The 14,117-nt window shown below is 40.9% G+C and overlaps 1 pseudogene; it reads left to right on the forward strand.

The window, feature by feature from the left end:
- Positions 1-10,328: 10,328 nt before the first annotated feature.
- LOC139369453 (small ribosomal subunit protein eS26-like) lies at positions 10,329-11,556 on the forward strand (annotated as a pseudogene).
- Positions 11,557-14,117: the final 2,561 nt, after the last annotated feature.

The raw sequence follows: 14,117 nt of genomic DNA on the forward strand, positions 1-14,117 counted from the left end.
GGCGCTCATAGTAGCCGGGGACTTTAATGCAGGGAAACTTAAATCCGTTTGACCAAATTTCTATCAGCATGTTAAATGTGCAACCAGAGGGGAAAAAAACTCTGGATCACCTTTACTCCACACACAGAGACGCATACAAAGCTCTCCCTCGCCCTACATTTGGCAAATCTGACCATAATTCTATCCTCCTGATTTCTGCTTCCAAGTAAAAATTTTAAGCAGGAAGCAGCAGTGACTCAATCAATAAAAAAGTGGTCAGAAGAAGCAGATGCTAAAATACAGGACTGTTTTGCTAGCACAGACTGGAATATGTTCTGGGATTCTTCCGATGGCATTGAGGAGTACACCACATCAGTCACTGGCTTCATCAACAAGTGCATTGATGACGTCGTCCCCACAGTGACCGTACGTACATACCCTAAACAGAAGCCATGGATTACAGGTAACATCCACACTGAGCTAAAGGCAAGAGCTGCCGCTTTCAAGGAGCGGGACTTACCAGGCGGTGTCAGAGGAAGGCCCTAAAAATTGTCAAAGACTCCAGCCACCCTAGTCATAGACGGTTCTCTCTGCTACCGCACGGCAAGCTGTACCGGAGCGCCAAGAGGTCCAAGAGGCAGCAGCTTCTACCCCCAAGCCATATGAGTCCTGAACACCTAATCAAATGGCTACCCAGACTATTTGTATCCCCCCCTCTTTTACACCGCTGCTACTCTCTTATCATCTATGCATAGTCACTTTAAGAACTCTACCTACATGTACATATTACCTCAACTAACCGGTGCCACCTCACATTGACTCTGTACTGTATAGTCTCGCTATTGTTATTTTACTGCTGCTCTTTAATTACTTGTTACTTTTATTTCTTATTCTTATCCGGATTTTAATGCATGTGTTCAAATGCATAAACATTAGCACAACTATTTATGGGTATGCTTGTCATCGGCAAGGACTAGGCATTTTTGGGGGGATAAAAATAAATGGAAAAGAGCTAAGCAGACAAAATCCTAGAGGAAAACCTAATTTGGTCTGCTTTTCAACAGACACTGGGAGACAAATTCACCTTTCAGCAGGACAATAACCTAAAACACAAGGCCAAATATACACTGGAGTTGCTTACCAAGAAGACATTAGTTTTTGACTATTGCTTACACATGGTTTCTGAAACTATGGCTCCTTTTCTCTAGACTCTACACACACAACCCCAAAACACACACAACATGCAAAACGTCACACCTCTTGTAAAACCATGCGCTTCATTCAAAACTATTTTAACTCTTCTCAAAATGATGTTTTGCATCAGAACTCTACACTTACACTTATACACGCCAACTACACACAGATGTGACAAATGTAAAACACTACCATCTTGTGTCTTTTGCATGTTCAGTGGAGTCCACGGCAGTTTGTCATAGCACTCACACGTACATGCATGTGCACAAATATATACAGTATGTATGCATATTCAGTATATATTTACCATATAAACAGAAATGCGTTTTTTGCAATCGCTTACACGCTAAAAGTGTTACTTGAGGCACACTTAGTGAAACCATTAACTCATGTCCCTAATCCTCAGACCAAGTCTGCAAAACTGCAAGCATGTTATCTGCTGTACACTCAGTTTGCAATTGTAAAACACACTTTTTGCAAAACATAGTTCTCTACATTAGACATCTTTCAAAACTAACAGGTCCTGTGTTTCGTTTGGAAAACACTGCCATTCAAAATGCCACACTCATTTGCCGATTACCTACACCCAGGACTCACAAGTGAAAACACTTAGAGCTAATTTCTTCACTTCGAAATCAGAGATTGAGCGCTATAAATAGACTTCAGGTTGGCTTTCTTGGTTTGGACAACAATGGAGGGCAATTTTGGAGAGAGTTAGAGGAGTGAGAGTAAGAGGGGTACGAGGAGGAGGCCTGTGGTGACAGACGAGGGGGCATGCCAGGGCTGGCTACGCCACTCCAGATGCTACTTCCCCCCTGCTAGAGTTTTGATGCAAAAACACAATTTTGAGAAAAGTTAAAATACGTTGAAATTAAGGTTTTGGTTTTGCAAGAGATGTGTGACATTTTGCATGTTGTGTGTGTGTTTTGGGGTTTTGTGTGTAGAGTCTAGAGAAAAGGTTTCATAGTTTCAGAAATCATATGTAAGCAATTGCCAAAAACTGTAAATGTATTTCTTTCTCAAAACATTGTATATTCATCCAGATTTCAGGATGAACAGTAACAGACAAAACAAATACAGTACAAGATAAACAAATAGGCTTGTTACTCAATTAGAGTGCATCCTGTCTCCTATTTGGGTCTGGCCACAGCACCTCATCAACATCACAAGCTCTGATTTCGAAGTGAAGAAATTAGCTATAAGTGTTTTCACTCGTGAGCACTGGGTGTAGGTAATTGGTAAATGAGTGTGGTATTTTGAATGGCAGTGTTTTCCAAACGAAACACAGGATCTGTTAGTTTTAAAAGATGTCTAATGTAGAGAACTGTGTTTAGTAAAAAGTGTTTTAAAATTGCAGACTGAGTGTAAAGCAGATAACGCACTTGCAGTTTTGCAGACTTGGTCTGAAGATTAGGTACACTTAGTGTCAGTTGATGACAATTCTCCCGGATCCGGGATGTGGAGATCCAAGAGGTTAATGCTTTCACTGAGTGTGCCTCAAGTACCACTTTTAGTGTGTAAGCGATTGTAAAATAAAACTGTAAATGTTCTTAAGTGGCATAGTTACAGTTTAGACTTAAATGGGCTTGTCAGGAGTTTAAAATGGCTGTCTAGCAATGATCAACAACCAACTTGATAGAACTTGAAGACTTTTTAAAAGAATAATGTGCAAATATTGTACAATCCAGGTGTGCAAAGCTTTTAGAGATTTACCCAGAAAGGCTCACAGTTGTAACCGCTGCCAAAGGTGATTCTAACATGTATTACCTCAGGGGTGTAAATGAGATATTTCTATATTTCATTTTCAACACATTTGCAAAAATGACTAAAAACATGTTCACATTTTGTCATTATAGGGTATTGTGTGTAGATGAGTGAGAAAAAAATATTTTGTACACTTTAAATTCAGGCTGTAACAACAAAATGTGGAATACGAATTTGTTCTTAACTGACTTGCCTAGTTAAATAAATGTAAAATAAAATAAGTCAAGGGTATTAATATTTTCTGAAAGCATAGAGAGCAAGCATGAATACAGAACTGTATTCAAATAAATATATTCTTGCTCTGACTCATTAGAGTAAATACAATCACGTTGAAAATATATTTACAGAGATGAGCAATACGAGTTTTCTATTTTCACATGGTAGACTGTTGCACAGAGTAGTCCTCTTGACCCTATTTACCTTATAGGGGAATTCAGAACGAGTTACGCGCCTGTAAATGGAACTTAAGTCCATAAAAAATGTTATTTTCTCTCGGCTGGTTTCTCTCTATGCATATTCTGACCTTGAATTTAAGCATAGGGAAACGAATGTGCCAGACGTTTAGGGATGAGATTACAGAAATTGAGGTGTGGCAGAGGTGTGTCTACAGATACAGTGTATTCTGACCTTAATTTAATTCCCTCATAATTCCACCACCTTTACGCACCTGAAATAAACTCGAGCAATTTGTATTTTACCTTATGATCGCTGGAGACAAAGGTGAAATCAGTCATATGGCTGCAAACTGAAAAACATTTCAACATGACAGGTATTTATAGTATGTCCCTTTCACACAGTGAAATATGAAATGCTGTGCCACTATGCAGAATAAAAATGATGTAGCTTTATAATTTTAAGGATGAATCTTGGAGATGCAAGGCAAAACCGAGCAGGATGACAGTAGCGCAAAATTGAACCTTTGTGCACTCTAGAATGTTTTAATTATATTCCCCAACTTTTCCTGTTTCCTACAATGTATTATGTTAAATATTATTAGCCACTGTCAGTAGCGACCGTAAGTAATAACCACACATATTTAACTGCCAATTTAGGATTAGATCCCTTCATTTCGTATCATTCCATTCCATTGTTTACTTTAGCCTAATTTACCTCTGTAAACGCTGTTACGTCGATATGGTTGTTGCTGGGGGTTGCTAGCAGTAATGGATACTATTTAATTACAAATTGCGCAATAATTTGGGACATATAGCCTATTTGAATCATTATGGAACGCAGACCAAATGTGGCAGTTTAAACCAAGAGCGTTGTGCACGGTTCATCACAGTTCCATCTTCAGCGAGGATTAAGATAGGACTATTCAACCACTATTGTACAATTGTCTCCCCTTCCAATATTTAATGGATTGAACAACTGAATATGGCGACTTTCATGTTGAATCAAACCTCTTTTTTATTCACCAAATTATCTCGTGGTTAGAGGCTCACCAAACCAGTTTTTGTTTAAGTCCGTGACTGCGAAAATGGAGTTTCCGAAAAAGAATGTAAAATCCCTACTTGAGTTTTGCATTGGGGCAAAAACAATCTGCATTTTAACCAAACAAGAGGCACTACTAATTTATATTTCGCTTCTCAATGATCATGCAAGTACTGCACAAGTAGGCTACCTATCTATTCCACCTCTGGACTGCCGATCATTCTAGGCAGCCCGAGCATGGACCGGTAACCAGTCTGACAATGGGCGAGTTAGTTTTTTTAATCTTCTATTATTCTTTACATTGGTGGTCAAACACTGCTTTAGACTGCCTACAATGTTTTATGATAATCTTCATAGTTATGCTGCCATACAGTATGGTAGCGAGAGTTGCTGAAAAAAATAACTAGCCAATGTTTGCAATGATAATGACAAAATAATCTATATTTTGACTGCCTGTATGTGTCTTGCTTGTGTTTGATATAATTGCCTAAAGATTGCTTGTCTAAATAGCTGCATTTAGCCTAACACCCATGCTGAAAAAATAATGAAAATAACATAAAATCGGGTTTGAGGCATGGAATGCATAGTTCGAACATGTCGACGATCTTTAGTATACAACCTGACATTTCATCCCCCGATAGTGGGAACACTGAGAAGAAGCTACGTAGACAGCAGAGTGGGCAGCAGGTACGTAAAAAAAAATCATGCACATGCGCAGACATCTCCATATCAATAGCCATGGCAAATCGGTTTCCAAAAAATCCGGCACCGCAGCCACTGTTTTTTTTAATGAAGTAGGTCAATACATAAATACTTTCCTAACCCTAAATATTCTACACGATCAGAGTATTTTTTAATCTACTAAACGGAGGCAAATATGTATATTTTGATGGCTTTCTTCAATGATTCCTGATCATCAGAACGTTCTCGCTATTTATTCTAGTGAGTCTGTAGGGAAAATTCGAATTAAAGGTACACCATATTTAAAGGGATGGCTTTTGATAAATGTACTGAAAAATCTACTGAATGAAAACTTAATGAGAAAATCTTTCGGTCAACAAGTGGGAAGGTTTTCGGTGGTTGAATTACATTTGTTCAGTGAGCATAAGGGCGCCACAACCAAAGAGTTTGTTACGCATCTGCATACGGCAAGTCTCAATACCAAATACTGAGAAGTTCTTAAATCAAAACACATAAAAAAGGCATAGATTTCCTAAGTCTGAATTGGCCCCTATAGGAACAGTAGTCTCTGTAGCCCTACACTGACCTGCATCTTCTGCAGCCTCATCTGAGTGTCGATCTCCCTGGGGCTGCGCTGGTCGAGGGTCCACAGCGACTCGATGGCCATGAGATGGTTCTCTGAGGCCTCATTGTAGCAGCCCAGGGCCTGTTGGAACTGACGCCACAGACCCTCCACCGTCCCCTACCCTGTTCTTGATGTCATCTCGGGTTCTCTGGTAGTCCTGGCGTGCCTCCCACATATCTCAGTCATAGTAAGTCCATTTTTCACACACACACACACACACACACACACAACACTTTTTTTTAAAGTACTTTTGTCTTAGGTTGTTTTTTATTGTTTTTAATTAACACTAAACTAATATTCAATGCTGTTTTTAACACATATTATGCCGTTTTTAATGTTTACATATGATGATTTAAATATGAGCTGTGCAAGTGAAATTATGTTAATAGAATTTTACCAGAATAAAAAAGTGCAACAGTGCGTGAGGATGGCCTGGAAATCGGCGATTAAAACCTCGTCAAAATATATCGACGCATGTCAATTTTATGTATAGAGCACACTCCTGACAGAACATAATTCAGTTTTTACTTTCTGCAATTGTTGCAAACTAGCATACAGAACAACTCTCTGCAAAATCTGTCGTACCCAGTCTAACACTCCAAGCTAAGATTTTTTTTATAACTAAACCAAGATAGACCACAGCCTATCGTTTCCAATGGGAACAAATTAGTCATAGTGGGCAGAACAAACAAGTAGGTGGGTAGAGCCAAGCACGGGCTAGCATACGTCTGCATATTCCGTTAGGGAACGTCACCTCTGTGAAGTGCGAGTGTGCAATAACTCAATTCGCCTTTGCACTCCTTCTAAACAACACATTTTTTTTGCAAAGGATAAAGTCTACAAAACTTTGTCCAGAACACATTCTAGTTTTGGGAACAGAAAACTGAATTGATATCAAATGTTTTATCGGTGAGAAAATTTGCAGAATGTCGGCCAAAATCCATCTCGTTCCATCTTCTCCCACTGCCGGCCAATGGGCTTCCTCTCACTACCATATTTGGTAGTGAGTGGAAAGACCATGCGGATGCTTCACATTTAAACATCCAGTGGATATCTGTCTCATTGTTCTATCTTAGCCCCCGGCCCTAAACCCTTGAATGACGTTTCATATCGTCACATCCGAGTCTACCTTATTAAATGTCCCTTGCCCAAGGGTGGGAGAGTGATGATCAGAGAGGCAACATCCTTGGAAACCTTGAAGTTGAGCTTAAAAACAACCAACCTAAATCGATTAATGTACCTAGCAAGCTAAGATAGTTAGCTACAGTTACCCATAGCTGGCTATCTAGATTCATAGTTTGGTAATTTATTCCAATAAATGTTATAATTCCCAAAAATGTTTATGAAGCTAGTTACGTTTTATAGGCTCCTCACTATGAGACTAAGCCAATTTGCCAACTCTAAAATCAATGGCATCTATATTTTTTAGCAAGCTAGCATTATAATTTTAACTGACATGCCGAAAATGCAGCCCTGTTGATTAAATTTGACACTTCGTGTCTACTGGAGTTTGACACGTGACTAGAGTTTGCAGTGAATTGTGGGTCATGTCAACCCCACAAGTGATCAAAGTTCTTCACTCGCTCCTTCATGGGGATTCCCCCTGAGGGAAAGTGACTAGTGCGAGGGGTGAGGGGGTCAAAATAACGTGTTTGGACTGCAGCCCAAGGGTGACCACTAGTTACCACAGCTACAAAGTAAAACGTTGTCTGTATCTTAAACATTTACGAAACCTAACATTTGTTTTTCAGTCTTAATTTAAATTTAGGCATAAGTTTAGTATTGTGGTTAAGGTTATGTTTAAAATCATATGTTGAGATGATAAATTGTTGGGTTGGGGAGTACATGTAATTACAAAAACCTGTAATTGTAATCCATTACTTTACCAGCAAAAATATTGTAATCAGATTACAGATACTTTTGAAAAACTAGATGATTACTTTTAAATTCAGAAAGGATGTTTGTGAAAAAAATCTTTGGCGCTTCTCTGTTTTCTCAATGACAATAATGGGCCAATAAATGCCTCATGAATTTAGTTCAATTGGCCCACTCCATGAGAACCCAAAATATAAACTAGTTTTACACCAATGTTTGTAAACATTGTGAATGTAAACAAACACTGTATAGCCTCATCATGGATGGTCAGTCCATAGCTCTGCCTATTAATCTGAGAGTGGTTACACTTCTCCAGGCCCATCCCTCAGCATTTTACCAAAACAGAGGCGGGGCAACCGTTTTGTTATTGTTTCATCTGTTATTGTTTCATCTGTGGATTTGCTCCCGAGTGGCGCAGCGGTCTAAGGTACTGCATCTCAGTGCTAGAGGCGTCACTACAGACCCTGGTTTGATTCCAGGCTGTAACACAACCGTCCGTGATTGGGAGTCCCAAATAAAGGTTAAATAAAAAAAATATATCAAGGTGTCACCAACAAAAAGGTAAACAATAGGCCTATAGCAAATGCAGCACATGGCATTCATTTTTCACATGTAAATAGCACTTTTCAGTATTGCTCAAAGCATGCCTTTCCATGAGAACAACATTTATTTTTCAACACGAATCAATGAGCCCAATCAGTCCTCAGTACCTGGTTCGAATCCAAGCTGCATCACATCACGGCCGTGATTGGGAGTCCCATAGGGCGGCGCACAATTGGCCCAGTGTCGTCCGGGTTTGGCTGGGGTAGGCTGTCATTGTAAATAAGAATTTGTTCTTAACTGACTTGCCCAGTTAAATAAAGGTTCAATAAAAAAATGACAAAAATCATAAACAGAGTAGGTAGGGCTGGCTAATAAGTCCTTAGTTTTGGGGTCATGCTCAGCTAAAACAGTTTGGCTAATCTATACTTCCATATTTCCAGTCCTAATCTTGACGATCAAGATGACTGGAATTCTGATAGACTTTGGTTTTTCATGTAAAGATATAATTTAATCATATTATATGTAGTAGAAATCGATGGGTTAGAAGAAGCCTACATAACCAACACAAAGTATAATTTAACATCCGTATGGCCAGCTATGTAAACTTTAACATTGATTTATCCTGCAATAGATGTCGTTCAATTGGTAACATACATTTTTGTCTTCTTCTAATGCCTCTTAAGGAGAAAGTAATCTAAAAGTAACGAGATGTAATCTGATTATGTTACTGAGTTTGGGTAATCCAAAAGTTACATTACCGATTACAATTTTGGACAGGTAACTAGTAACCGTAATGGATTGCAACATTTTCTGCAATGTTGCAAACTAGCATATGGAACAAATCGCAGCAAAATGTGTCCTACCCGGTCTGAAAACAGTGATGAACACACACAGCACCCAAGGGTTTCCACTAATCACCACAGCCATAACTTCAAAATTGTCTATGTCTTAAAAGTTAATGAAAACAAAAAAAATGCTTTTTGGTCTTAATTTAAGGTTAGGGTTAGGTATATGGTTAGCAGTGTGGTTAATGTTTCTTGAAATGTAACATCCAATAAAAATATTGCCAGCGGTACATTCAAACCATTTTGGTAATACAACTCTGAGGCGGCGTGATGTGATTTTGGCTATGACTGTTAGACATGACTTTGTAAACCTATAATGTTAGCCAACTAGCTAGCTAGAGATGCAAGATAGCTGATCTGTTATATATACGTGTTTACGGATGAGATACCATGACAGATAGAACGTCTTTGGTGTCGAGGTGGTGGAATGCGAATGCGCCTCAACCAATGAAAACGTGTGATGGGCAGGGCCGACTACGCCAGGTTCTGTGTGCGAGGGGTGCATGGAGACATGTCTCGCTGTCCAGGACAGACAGGAAAATATGGACGCATGTTTTTTCCCTCTAACAAATTGAAATTATGTCCAATTAATTAAACAGAAGGTTTGGATCGCCAAAGCGACAGTACACTTGTAACATCATAGATCAACAGAGAAACAGAGAAATGTCATTTGTAATACAACAAACAAATGCTTGTAAACTGCACATTCATGAAAATCCATCATGGGAAATGAAAGACTACAAATGTTTTATTTATTTAACCTTTATTTAAGTAGGCAAGTCCGTTAAGAGCAAATTCTTATTTACAATGACGGCCTACTAGGGGACAGTGGGTTAACTGCCTTGTTATGGGGCAGAATGACAGATTTTTACCTTGTCAGCTCTGGGATTCGACCCAGCAACCTTTCGGTTACTGGCCCACCGCTCTAACCACAAGGCAGTTAACCTGCCACCCCAAAAACTACTGACAAAGATACATTAAGCCCCCATATCCTTCCGCAATTGTTTATTTTGTAGAACTAAAATAAGTCAATAATTGATTAATTTGATAAGACAAATGTATATGAGTCCTTTCTGTGTCCTTCGAGGGTGTTGGAGCAGTGAGGTATATTAAGTGCTGGAGAGATATAGTTAGTTCGGTCTGTTGCTGGGGGTCGGAGGTGTGGGGTGCGAGAGAATCAGGTTGATGTGGCCAGGGTCAGAGAAGATGTCGCATGCTGAGGACGTGAAGGAAGTAGAGGAAGGTGGATGAAGGGTGAGGGATTCTGAGAGGATCCCCGTGAATAGTAGATCTGTGACAGAACAGAGGGATAGGCCAATGAGTGATATATGTTTCAGTAAGGTAGCCAACTAGCGTTCCTAGTAATGGTTATCAACTGTACCGCAGAGATGGAACCTAAACCACAGAAAATATATGTTGTGGTGGCAGCTGCAGAGAAGTACTTGGGGGTATGAGATTTGACTTTAGAACAAGTACATGGTGTGTTGAGTGGCAGTGTCCTGTCCTCTTAGATTGTTGTCCTGGGGTAGGTTCAGATAGGGTAAAGTAATGGAATAAGGTGGTGGGTTTTAAATGTACAGTTCCCCCCCTATTGACATCCAATCAGTTTATGTTCTGAAGTGTAAAAAAAACTTGATTAATTAAGTTTATGCAATTAACTATTGCACAACTCTGGACCAACTAACGAGCTACCTACTTGTTCTGGCAAAGACCACTGGACTGCTAGGAAACGCTCAGGTAGGAAATGTAAATATGAACACATTTTATGTAGGCTGAATAATGCTCAAGTTGAGTAAGCTGAACTTGAGGCTGCTTGGAACATGGGTTTTGTCTTTTGGTTTCTCAAGAAAGAGTCGGTACATTGCAGGTTGGTTATTTTTCTGCACTCTAGGTTTGTGTGTAACAAAGTATTCTATACTGAGATTACTGACACAGAACTTAAGTGAAATTGGAGTACCTAATTGACTGGAATGAACCTGTACACACAGTGGGGTCCCCAGGACTGGAGTTGAAAAACCCTTGTGAATAATTTGACAGTGAGCCTCTGTGCTCATGTTTCAAGACATCCATTGTGCCTTTGTTTAGACTAAGAAGAGAAGGAACTGCGGTCGTGCCATGAAGGGCCGTGGGCATGTGCAGCCCATCCGCTGCAGCAACTGTGCTCGCCGTATGCCCAAGGACAAGGCCATCAAAAAGTTTGTCATCAAGAACATTGTTGAGGCTGCTGCTGTTAGGGACATCTCCGAGGCTAGCGTGTTTGATTGTGAGTAGATTGGTCTGAGGGTAACTCGTCATGAGTGATGCCGTTAGGCACACTGTCGGTCCCCAGGACCATCATTGAATGACACTGCACTGAAGCATCTGTCTTTTGCTTGATTAGATCCACCAGATCAGTGGTTTATTACACTTCATACTCAAACATCCTTTCCTCTGTGCAGCCTACATTTTTCCCAAGCTCTACAGTATGTGAAGCTGCACTACTGTGTGAGCTATGCCCTCCACAGTAAGGTGGTCAGGAACCCCTCCACAGAGGCTAGGAAGGACTACGCACCACCACCCCGCTTCAGGCCCAGAGTGAATATTCAAGCACCAAGCTCTGGCATTTTGTCCAATTAAGACCTAGTCAACCAGGTGAGGAGAGTTCCTAACTAATCAGTGACCTTAGGGCTTTATTCAATCAGATCCGCATAGCAGTTGTTTTGGCGGTGTCGAGGTGAAGCTGCGTTAGAGCTGTCAAATCCACAAGTGGCTCCTGGAATTATACTTAAAGCAAACCTTTCCATTGGCTGCACGGAGTCGCATTAAGATAAATCGCATGTAACCTAGTTTACATTTCAAATACTGGAATGTGAGATGTAATTTACGCCTCGATTAGGTTGATAGATAGTCTTTAAGTAATGATGGACTGTTGTTTCTCTTCGCTTATTTGAGCTGTTCTTGCCATAATATGGACTTGGTATTTTACCAAATAGGGCTATCTTCTGTATACCCCCCTACCCTGTCACAACACAACTGATTGGCTCAAACGCATTAAGGAAAGAAATTCCAGAAATTAACAAGGCACACCTGTTAATTGAAATGCATTCCAGGTGATTACCTCATGAAGCTGGTTGAGAGAATGCCAAGCGTGTGCAAAGCTGTCATCAAGGCAAAGGGTGGCTACTTTTAAGAATCTCAAATATAAAATATTTGGATTTATTTAACACTTTTTTTGGTTACATGTGTGTTTTGTCATAGTTTGTCTTCACTAGTATTCTACAATGTAAAACATAGTAAAAATAAAGAACCCTTGAATGAGTAGGTGTGTCCAAACTTTTAACTGGTTCTGTATGTATTTTTATTTTACCTTTATTTAAACAGGAAAATCAGTTAAGAACAAATTCTTACGTTCAATGACGGCCTAGGAATAGTGGTTTAACTGGTTTAACCCAAAAATTTGATCATATTACTCCAGGGCTAGCCTCCCTACACTGGCTTCCTGCAAAGGCAAGGGCTGATTTCAAGGTTTTACTGCTAACCTACAAAGCATTACATGGGCTTGCTGCTACCTATCTCTGATTTGGTCCTGTCGTACATACCTACACGTACGCTACGGTCACAAGACACAGGCCTCCTAATTGTCCCTAGAATTTCTAAGCAAACAGCTGGAGGCAGGGCTTTCTCCTATAGAGCTCAATTTTAATGGAATGGTCTGCCTACCCATGTGAGAGACGCAAACTAGGTCTCAACCTTTAAGTCTTTACTGAAGACTCATCTCTTCAGTGGGTCATATGATTGAGTGTAGTCTGGCCCAGGAGTGTGAAGGTGAACGGAAAGGCTCTGGAGCAACGAACCGCCCTTGCTGTCTCTGCCTGGCCGGTTCCCCTCTTTCCACTGGGATTCTCTGTCTCTAACCCTATTACAGGGGCTGAGTCACTGGCTTACTAGGGCTCTTTCATACCATCCCTAGGAGGGGTGCGTCACTTGAGTGGGTTTAGTCACTGATGTGATCTTCCTGTCTGGGTTGGCGCCCCCCCTTGGGTTGTGCCCTGGCGGAGATCTTTGTGGGCTATTCTCGGCCTTGTCTCAGGAAGGTAAGTTGGTGGTTGAAGATATCCCTCTAGTGGTGTGGGGGCTGTGCGTTGGCAAAGTGGGTGGGGTTATATCCTTCCTGTTTGGCCCTGTCCGGGGGTATCATCGGATGGGGCCACAGTGTCTCCTGACCCCTCCTGTCTCAGCCTCCAGTATTTATGCTGCAGTAGTTTATGTGTCGGGGGGCTAGGGTCAGTTTGTTATATCTGGAGTACTTCTCCTGTCCTATCCGGTGTCCTGTGTGAATTTAAGTATGCTCTCTCTAATTCTTTCTTTCGGAGGACCTGAGCCCTAGGACCATGCCTCAGGATTACCTGGCATGATGACTCCTTGCTGTCCTCAGTCCACCTGGCCGTGCTGCTGCTCCAGTTTCAACTGTTCTGCCTGTGATTATTATTATTTGACCATGCTGGTCATTTATGAACATTTGAACATCTTGGCCATGTTCTGTTATAATCTCCACCCGGCACAGCCAGAAGAGGACTGGCCACCCCACATAGCCTGGTTCCTCTCTAGGTTTCTTCCTAGGTTTTTGCCTTTCTAGGGAGTTTTTCCTAGCCACCGTGCTTCTACACCTGCATTGCTTGCTGTTTGGGGTTTTAGTCTGGGTTTCTGTACAGCACTTTTGAGATATCAGCTGATGTACGAAGGGCTATATAAATACATTTGAACTGCCTTGTTCGGGGGCAGATTGACAGATTTTTTACCTTGTCAGCTCAGGGATTCAATCTTACAACCTTTCGGTTACTAGTCCAACCCTCAAACCACTAGGCTACCTGCCGCCTACACGTTCTCGTTCTGAACTTCTAACACGAGTGGGAGGGTGTGGTTTTGTGTCAATGATCAAGAGCAGCTGCGCACCGATTTCACAGTTAACGCATTTACACCTCAGACGCCGCCAAAACATCAGCTATGCGGGTGTTGGCTATCGCGGGTTAACTCTTGATCTGCTTGAAACTAGGCTTTAAGTACAAGGGAGGAGTGAAAACCCGTAGACACTGCCCTCCATGGGATGAATTGGACACCTGTGGCCTGGACAAAGCCTTCTGTCTAGATATCTACATGCATTTAAGAGACTACTCAACCATATCCAGAAATTAACATTG

Source organism: Oncorhynchus clarkii, chromosome 17 (assembly GCF_045791955.1).
Source record: "Oncorhynchus clarkii lewisi isolate Uvic-CL-2024 chromosome 17, UVic_Ocla_1.0, whole genome shotgun sequence".
In the NCBI taxonomy this organism is placed as follows: Eukaryota; Metazoa; Chordata; class Actinopteri; order Salmoniformes; family Salmonidae; genus Oncorhynchus; species Oncorhynchus clarkii.